Here is a 9,533-nt window from a genome sequence, read left to right as displayed (position 1 = left end):
CATAAAAATTATACTTTTGGTTGCATTTTAACTAATATGGGTTGTAAAAAAAATTTGTCTTTAAATAAAATAAAATCATTGTAAAAGAAATTTGTTTTAAAAAATAAATAAATAAGTAAATAAATAAAATGAGTTGAGTCATATAGGCTATGGCCATCATGAGTTTATAAATATTATTACTTCTCTTCTTTCAACATATGAACACATATATAAACATCAAGATCATAAACCATCATCACACCACCCACTCACTACCAACAAACATTCTTCCCCTAACTTTTTGATAATATACTATCATCTTATATATTACTCTGCTATCATCATAATTTAATTAAAAAAAAAAACTAATCCAACTTTAGGATCAAGAAACAAAAATTAAAAAAAAAAACAGAAACAACTAAAGCTACAGACAACCACCACTAACCACCGCGAAACGCCAAGGGAATGACAGAACGAACCGCTTTCAGTCGGGTTTCTTTTCTCACATTATGTTGCAACTTGAGGTGTTATCATCATTAAAGTATTGTCCAATGGGTTCACCTTGTGGCGGAGGCGGGTATGGGTACGGGTAAGGTTGGTACGGTGGTGGTTGCATATAGTTGACCGCCGGTGGCGGCCTAGCGTATATCATCGGGTGAAACCTTTCACCACCGACCGCGACTGGTTGTTGGTTCATCATTGCTAGTTGTTGTTGGTAAGGGTTTGCCGCCATCCCTTCCGCCCCATACCCACCGCCACCACCGCCGCCGCCCATTGCCGCCCCGGTAGGTAGTCCTTGGACAGCTTGCATGTTCCCCATATGATCCATGGATCCATTCATTTGACCCATCCTTGGTGGACCCATTTGACCACCCATAGGCATGTTCCCCATGGGCCCCACATTACCCCCACCACCATTCATTGCCCTCATGTTTGGTGTGCCTTGCACCCCATCATTCATCCCACCTTTAACGCCGCCGCCACCGTTCTTATTCTGAACGCCACTGCCGCCACCGTTCTGATTTTGATTCCCACCACCACCCTGATTTTGATTCCCACCACCACCACCTTTCTTACCACCAACATTCATTTGTACAGGAATATTACCACCGCCGCCTATCTTTCCCCCCATAGGCATCTGCCCGCCTTTCATTTGCGGCGGCGGCATCTGCCCGCCTTTCATAAACTGCGGCGGCATCTGCTCGCCTTTCATAATCTGCGGCATCATCATACTCCCCATCTGACCACCACCGCCGCCGCCGCCACCGCCACCACCCATCATCACCGGCTTCTTAACCGGAGCCTCATCAATATCATCAAACTCATCATCATCCTCATCATCAAACTCATCATCACTCCCATCATCCACAAACTTCACATTTTTCCCACCGCCGCCGCCACCGCCACCACCAAAAGGCGGCATTTTCATATCCTTAAATTGCGGATGATTTTTCAAATCCTGAAACCCCTTCATTTGCTGCTACCCGCAAGACTCACCTCAAAGAGGGACGTCTGCGCAGTTGGACCCGCAAGACTCACCTTAAAGAGAGACGTCTGCGCAAAGACCAACTGGATCCGCAGGACCCACCACGCACAGAGAGATGACGACCTTACGCGCAGTACGCAAGCTGTTCCCGCAGGAAAAGCCTCCCAATGGTGACGTACCCCGCCTGTTCCCGCAGCTGCGGATACTAGCCATCAGGGAAGGCTACCCGCACTAATAACAAGGCTACACGCACAAGGCACTAACTCTTAAATAATTCAGTAATGTCACCTGAAGAAGGAATGAGCAAGCCGGGAATACTCCCGCCCAAATGAGCCAGTCCGTACGCTCTTGGAGGATCTTTTGTACTATACCTGCCAAGGTATGGACAAAAGATCTAACCAAAGCAGCGACAGCTCACTGACAACATTACGACGAGCAGCACGCTCTAGTACTTACTGCGTAAACAACGAGATTCCGAACCAGGTGCATATCGGCTCGGAAGGCTCAATGACACCCCCATCCCAAGAACATGGAAGGGAGCTCAATTACACAGGTTGCATGTCGATCAATTCCAAACTTGTAAAGAAATGGCCCAGAGCCACTTCTAATGGAAATGATTCTCCTTATCACATTGACGCTGATGGTCTTACATTTATACTTATGAACTTTCCACACTGATATGCCGGTATTCACCGCATAAATAAGTGTGAAAAGAAGTCTTTGCGTGTGGACGGCGGCAAAACCCGCATAAACACAAAAAACGGCAAAAATTTCTAAGAGATGAGGACAACCTTCACGCAGGTCAGTTATAGGTAAAGTTTGGTCATCCCACTAAATGAAAGTGACGGTCCTACCCGCACAATCATGATAGAGGAAACTGAACATTAACCCATTGACAACCGCGCGTCGAAAGGTTTAACTTATTCAAAACACTGATATGCCGGTATTCACCGCATAAAATAAGTGGGGAAGTCGTTGCGTGTGGACGGCGGCAAAACCCGCATAAACACAAAAAACGGCAGAAATTTCTAAGGAAAAGATGAGGAAAACCTTCACGCAGGTCAGTTATAGGTGAAGTTTGGTCATCCCACTAAATGAAAGTGACGGTCCTACCCGCACAATCATAATAGAGGAAACTGAATACTAACCTACTGACAACCACGCGTCGAAAGGTTAACTTATCCAAAACACTTGGAAAATTGCTAAGTTAAACTAAAGTATGCATGAGCGAATCATATATTGTTTATGAGGCAAAACAAGTGCCAAATTAAACTATAATATGCATGAGCAAGTCATATAACGTTTATAAAGCAAGTCATCCAGTGAAAGTGACGGTCCTACCCGCACAAACATTTATATTTCATAAAAAATTCAAGCATTACAAGAATGGCCAGGTATCTACCCGCCTACAGAAATATAAATCTATCCTAACGGTGGGAAGGGATCTCAAGGTTCAAACTTCAGGACCACTCCCTCCAAACCCACTTGAACCCGCACCATCAGTTGGCTATGGCGGTTCAAGGAAAGTCTTGAGAATGGTTAGCCCATCATCAGCAGCAGCAATTTCGTTCACCTTCTCCACCACCGGATGCGGGAAGGCAGCATACTGATTCACTGCTTGGTCATAGGCAGCTTCGGTGTCCACTTCATAAAGAGAGAAGTTGGAAGGCGGGATGCCCTTCTCAACAAACCCCAGAACAAGCAAGAAACCAGCCTTTTCCCCATCCTCATGGGAAGCGTTGAGGGCTGCGCTCATGGCATCGTCATAAGATGTGTTCGTGAAGATCCGATGCATAACCTACAAAAAAAATATATATATGTATCAAAAACTTTTCTAAAGTATAAAGAAAAGCGTAAAGACATTATGAAGCTACGCATACCTGCGACAACGCTTCTCGTAGAAGCCATTCCTTGGTAATCTGAGCCTCCTGGAGGGCAGCTTGAGCTTGGTCACGGGCGCGTTCGGCTTCATTTTTGTTAAGGTTGGCAAGCAACACTTCCTTAGCAGCAGCCTCTTCAACGCCCTTCAGCTTACGCTCAGTGTGGTCAAGCATACCCCTCTGATCCAAGATCTCTTGGAGCTTCTTGGCGTCTTCCATGGCCAAGGCATTATGAGCCTGCTGGAGCCTCTCTAGTTTGGCTTTAAGATCCTCATTCTCGGCGCGCAGAGGCTCAGCAGCAGCTTCAGCTTTGGTGGCCCTCTCGGTCGCATTCCGCGCAGTTTCCTTAACCAACCTAAGCTGTTCGTTAACAGCTTGGGTAGCCTTGGAACGGGCCTCGAGCCGGGCCTGAACTTCAACCTCGAGGGCCTTGAAGGCCTTTTCCTTCTCCGCAGTAATGGCGGTAAGTCTCCTATTCTCCTCCCGGATAGCCCGCGCCTGAGCCACTTTCTGGCTACGCGCCGTCTTTAACTTGTCGTTTTCACGACAAAGCAACTCGACGCGCGGCTGCATCCGGGCAAGGAGAATCCGAAGCTCGTTCGTCAGCCTACCCTTCTGGTAGCTAGACATGGCTTCCCCCAACGCACCACTTGGGGCTGCGTGACGCGCCCACTCGACGCATTCCACAGCCGTCCGAAGGGTTGTTCCCCGGCGGATGTTCCACCGTGGAACATACACCTCATCGGAATCCGACACTGTAAAAACAAAAAACAGTTAGGAAAAGATGATAAAAAAAAAGGCCAAAATAACCCTACGCACCTGTAGGGTCGACAACAGGCCGGTAGCCGCCAAACCCATCACCCGAACCTAAGGGATATCCATCCAAGAGGTCAGGCAGATGGGAAGGAGGCAGGGATTGGCTAGAAGCCCCAACGCTGAACATACCTGATGGACCGGTCGGGGACGACGTAGTCGCCGGTGCCGGAGGCACGGTTGAAGCCGCCGCGGTAGAGACTATCGGAAGTGAACTCACTGGAGGTGAACTCACAACCGAGGCCGCCGCTGCGGAGGAGCCCGAAGAAAAAATCACCGCCGGCTCAGTGAAGGATGCAGTGAATATGGCACTGACAGCCGGCGGAGATGACGTTACAGTTGGAACAGTTGCCTCAACGGGATGAGCAACTGAACCAATGCTGCAAACAGGCGCAGCTGCCTGGGTCATCGCCTCGGGTAGGTTGACCAAACCTACCGTCGTGGGTCCAGAACTGCTCCTTCCCGCATCACTTTGGAATGCGGTTACATCCACGCCTGCATGAAGACAAGATATTAAAAACAATGGCGAAAAGAATTGCGGGTAAGATAAATAAAAAGTACTTATGAGTTTTCATAATCTTGAAGGTTCTGACGGGCGGGGACGAACACGATGGAACTGGCCTCTTCACGCCAGTCACCGTCGTAGAACTTGGTCGCGCGGAGGTGGCAGTTGTCTCAACCTCCGAGACAGTTGTCCCACCATCACCAGGGTTCCCCGCCGCCTCCTCACTTTCGGTCTCCGAGTCAGACCGGTTCCCCTGATCGGCAGTGGAGGCAACCTTCGCCTTGCCCTTCACGCCGGCAGCTTTCTTCTTCCTCACGAATAAAGGACCATATGCGGATTCCTCATCAGAAGATGACAAAATTAGAGAAACTCCAGCAGAGGTTTGAGCATGAAGAGGGCGAGGGATAATGAAACCCTTACCTGGCCGCGTGGCGCTCAGAATTTCGTGGCCTGGCGGGTAGACCTCCACAAACCGATCCGCCGTTTGCTCCAAGATGAGCAACTCGTTCTCGTCGAGAGCACGAGTACCCAGCCAAGCGGGACCACCGCTCTCACGCGGTTGCAGAAGCGACTGCAAGTTGTTCCCCTCTGACAATAAACAGAAACGGTTAGAAGAAAAACCCTAAATCAGCAAAAAGATATGAAGCATACCGTAAGGGATAGAGTTCAAGCCGTATTCGAGGACGATGGGAATCTGTGGCGCCTCTGCCCCAACATTCTTCCATACCCGGCTCATCCTAAGCATCACCATCCCAGACTCCGCAAAGAGGTAAACCGGAGTCTGGATCCGGGAGATCTTGGTAAACCATTCCGCCTCCTGGTAGTTGGAGGCGTGAAGGTTCGTGAGTGCTCTCCCGTTCTTGAATGTCATCGCTATGGGGACGACACGGGCAGAGATATAGAAGAACTCCCGCTTCCAAGACCGAAGACTGCGCTCGGTAGCACAGATCTTCAAACCCTTGATCCGAGTGATCAAGGTGTACCAGCCCTGGATGCACCTCCGGGAGTAGAAGGTCATCAGGTGGTCGACGCGGGGCTCAACGCCCAGAATGTGGCACACCCATTCAAAGTGGCGAACCTTTGCGATCGCCATTGGGTGCACCTCCAAATGTACACCGTGTTTCTCCAGAACACGGTACACAAACTTCGTCAATGGGAACCTGAGATTCCCATAGATGAAGAATGCAGCATACACCCCTATCTTGCCCTTGGGGGCATCGTACACCGTTTGGTGAGACTAAGGAAACTCAGGCTCGAAAGGCTCGAGCATGAACTTCTTGACGATGTATTGATAAAGGTCGATGGAAAAAGCACACTGACACTCGCCAGCAGTACTCTTATCGTCCTTGTCAGACGCGGACATCGGGTTCTCAGGGTATACGTCGGACTCCTCGGCAGTAGCCTCGGGTTCACGAATGGAAGACATGTTTTGGAGGATGGAAAGAAGAACGATTTCAGGAGAATGCTCGACAAAAGTTAGAGTATTCGCCGGAAATCGCTTTGAAGAAGAAGGAAGTGAAACTGTGAGTTGAGATGCATCCTCTCCTCCCTTTATATACTCATCGCAATGAATGCGATGAATTTAATGCGGGAGAGAGGGAAAAGCGCAGGTGCAATGAAACTATGACACGTGGAAAGAGCAAGCTGGCAACAGCTGTCGACAGGACGCGCGCCGTAAACTTCGCGCCCACGCGCCCGAAAACTCGCGCCCACGCGCCTGAAAAAGCGTCTGTAATGACCATATACTGTCACGTCGCCATAACTTCCTGCACGTCCTGAAACTGTAAGAAGAAACCGTCAGACGACACTAACGTCCCTTCAACAGTTTGGACTGTTCTTATCCTTTCACCAACTCTTCGAATTTCAAAAAGATTCAAAGATTCAAAAATAAGAGGGAATATACCCCCTTACCTTGGCAACCAAGTAACTTTAAGACGAGTGCGGGTACAGTGTCAAGGCGAAACCCTTCACATACCTAGCACCCGTAGGGAATTGAAGCCAAGAATACCTTGGTAACCAAGTAACTATAAGACGAGTGCGGGTACAGTGTCAAGGCAAAACCCTTCACATACCTAGCACCCGCAGGGAATTGAAGCCAAGAATACCTTGGTAACCAAGTAACTATAAGACGAGTGCGGGTACAGTGTCAAGGCAAAACCCTTCACATACCTAGCACCCGCAGGGAATTGAAGCCAAGAATACCTTGGAAGTAAAGTAACTATAAGACGAGTGCAGGTACAGTGTCAAGGCGAAACCCTTCACATACTTAGCACTCGCAGGGAATTGAAACCAAGAAAGATCTTCTGGGTCATGCTTGCGGAAAGGGAAATAACATCCCCGCAGAGCGGGAACGTTGAGAACTAGATTGTTTGAAGCTCCAAGATGGAATTGGTTATTTAACATAATTGATCACTATGTCTAAAACTACCAAAACCCGTGGAGAATCTACACAAGTGAAATTCAACGCTCCTGACTTGCGAGAAAGTTACACACCTACCCGCATCATACCCAAAGATCAAGCAGAAAAGTCGGGAATTTCTGCACGTGACATTAGGAAACCCGCGGGAAGAATCCCCACGGAGAACCTTAAAACTAAACCCTTTTCAAAACCCCTTGTTTAAGTCCAAAAGTTCACCTCATTTATTAACAATTTATGAGAAGAACATTGGACTAGGGGGACTTGAAGAGGTAGGTCCCAGCAGAGCCCAGTTGGACCCGCAAGACTCACCTCAAAGAGGGACGTCTGCGCAGTTGGACCCGCAAGACTCACCTTAAAGAGGGACGTCTGCGCAAAGACCAACTGGATCCGCAGGACCCACCACGCTCAGAGAGATGACGACCTTATGCGCAGTACGCAAGCTGTTCCCGCAGGAAAAGCCTCTCAATGGTGACGTACCCCGCCTGTTCTCGCAGCTGCGGATACTAGCCACCAGGGAAGGCTACACGCACAAGGCACTAACTCTTAAATAATTCAGTAATGTCACCTGAAGAAGGAATGAGCAAGCCGGGAATACTCCCGCCCAAATGAGCCAGTCCGTACGCTCCTGGAGGATCTTTTGTACTATACCTGCCAAGGTATGGACAAAAGATCTGACCAAAGCAGCGACAGCTCACTGACAACATTACGACGAGCAGCACGCTCTAGTACTTAATGTCACTATCAGCCGCTGCCTACTCACCAACCCTTGTCGTGGCACGTACATAGCCTGCAGTTGGTGGAAAAGGAATAGTACACAGCCGGCCATGTCACTATCAGCCGCTGCCTACCCACCAACCACTAGCATGGCACGTGCGTAGCCCACAGTTGGTAGAAAATGAATATTATACAGCTGGCTGTACCTTCTTGGACACCTACATTCGGCTATAAATACTCCAACACCTTGGAACGGTATCATTATCTTGTATCTTATCTGCTCTAGCTATTTATCTTAATATACACTTATATTCAGAGCAATCTAGTCTGATTCTCACGCCGGAGGGTGGTCGCAAGGAGGTACCCCCCTTCTCAGTGACGAGCTCACGGTGTCTGTTTTGCAGGTCATCAGAAGAATAACCATCTTTGCCGGACCTAACCCTCGTGGGAAATATCTATTTAACCCCCAGATTATCCGTAGTCTGCCGGGGTCACTTAGTGTTTCTTCACCTTCATTTGCTGCAATTGCTGCATTTTGTTGCGGCGTAAGCCCACCGCCTTGCGGCTTATTATTACTATTACTATTACCATTGCCATTATAATTATTTCCGCCCCCTTTTGGGGGCTGATTTTTATTATTATTCCCACCTCCACCGCCACCGCCTTTACCGCCATCAATCTGCATATGCTTAAACTGATTATTAGCATTAATAATCTGTGGATTCGGCTTCGAAGACCCCAAAACCGTAGCGAGTTTTCCGCTTTCCCCAAGCTTCTTAATTACCACTCCGGACACTGTAACCTTACTTTGTTCCGGATCTATCTTTACAGTGTACACCCCTGCGTTTCACATTCCAAATTAAACCGACCGTTAAAAATAAATAAATAAATAAAAATTTCACAAAATTATGATAAATTTATACAAATTAATTAAAAACATAATACCATCAATTTTCTGGTGTTTGAAGGCGAACATAATCACAAAAAAAAAATCACAAAATTATGGTAATTTTATAAAAATTAAAAACACAATACCATCAATTTTCTGCAGAATCATCTTCACTTTTCTCTTACACCCATCACAGTGTATGCACACTGTCTGCATGCACACCCATCACAGTGTATGCACACTGTCTGCACACCCATCACAATTTTCTGCAGAATCATCTTCACCTTCAAACACCATGTCTGCATGCACACCTTCAAACACCATGTCTGCATGCACAAATATACAAATATTCATCTTCAATATTCAAGAACAAGTTTTTTTTTTGCATGTGAATTAACTGGAGAGAGAGAGAAAGAAACAAGAAACACAAAATTAAAGATCTTTAATTTCACAACAAGCAAAGCATTAAAGCCAGCAATGTACAGATCAAAGCACACATTTTTACACCTTTTACACCCACTTAACAATTTAACTGAATTAAGTACCTGAATCTTGACAAACTCTTCTTTACTCATATCTTGAAGCTAAACCCAACAAAACCCAGAAAGGAATAAGCAAAATAAACACCAGAACAGAGGTTTTACTTTCACAGATCTGGAGGAACAAGAAACATGAATTTACTGTGAAATTCAAGAAACTGAAAATGGGTTATTGAAATTAGGAATCAAGAAGCAAAAGGGTGTGATTTAAAGCATAAAAAACACAACTTTGATAACAAGTTACTGAGGCGGTGGGTAGACATTATTATTATTAGTATTATTATTAAAAAACTTTGGTTTATGGGGATA

The 9,533-nt window shown here is 47.0% G+C and overlaps 1 pseudogene across 1 annotated transcript; it reads right to left on the bottom strand.

Moving 5' to 3' along the window:
* Positions 1–452: 452 nt before the first annotated feature.
* On the bottom strand, positions 453–9,297 carry LOC143593104 (heavy metal-associated isoprenylated plant protein 32-like; annotated as a pseudogene). The gene is made up of 4 exons (XR_013146042.1): positions 9,219–9,297; positions 8,832–8,895; positions 8,307–8,636; positions 453–1,456 (listed from the first exon to the last, which is right to left on the bottom strand). The product of XR_013146042.1 is annotated as a heavy metal-associated isoprenylated plant protein 32-like (transcript).
* Positions 9,298–9,533: the final 236 nt, after the last annotated feature.

This window comes from Bidens hawaiensis, unplaced genomic scaffold (assembly GCF_021521415.1).
Source record: "Bidens hawaiensis isolate Kalapana, Puna unplaced genomic scaffold, B.hawaiensis_p1.1 tig00041678_1, whole genome shotgun sequence".
NCBI lineage: Eukaryota > Viridiplantae > Streptophyta > Magnoliopsida > Asterales > Asteraceae > Bidens > Bidens hawaiensis.
Note: the sequence above shows the minus strand (reverse complement) of the source record. Positions and strands in the feature narration are given on the sequence as shown.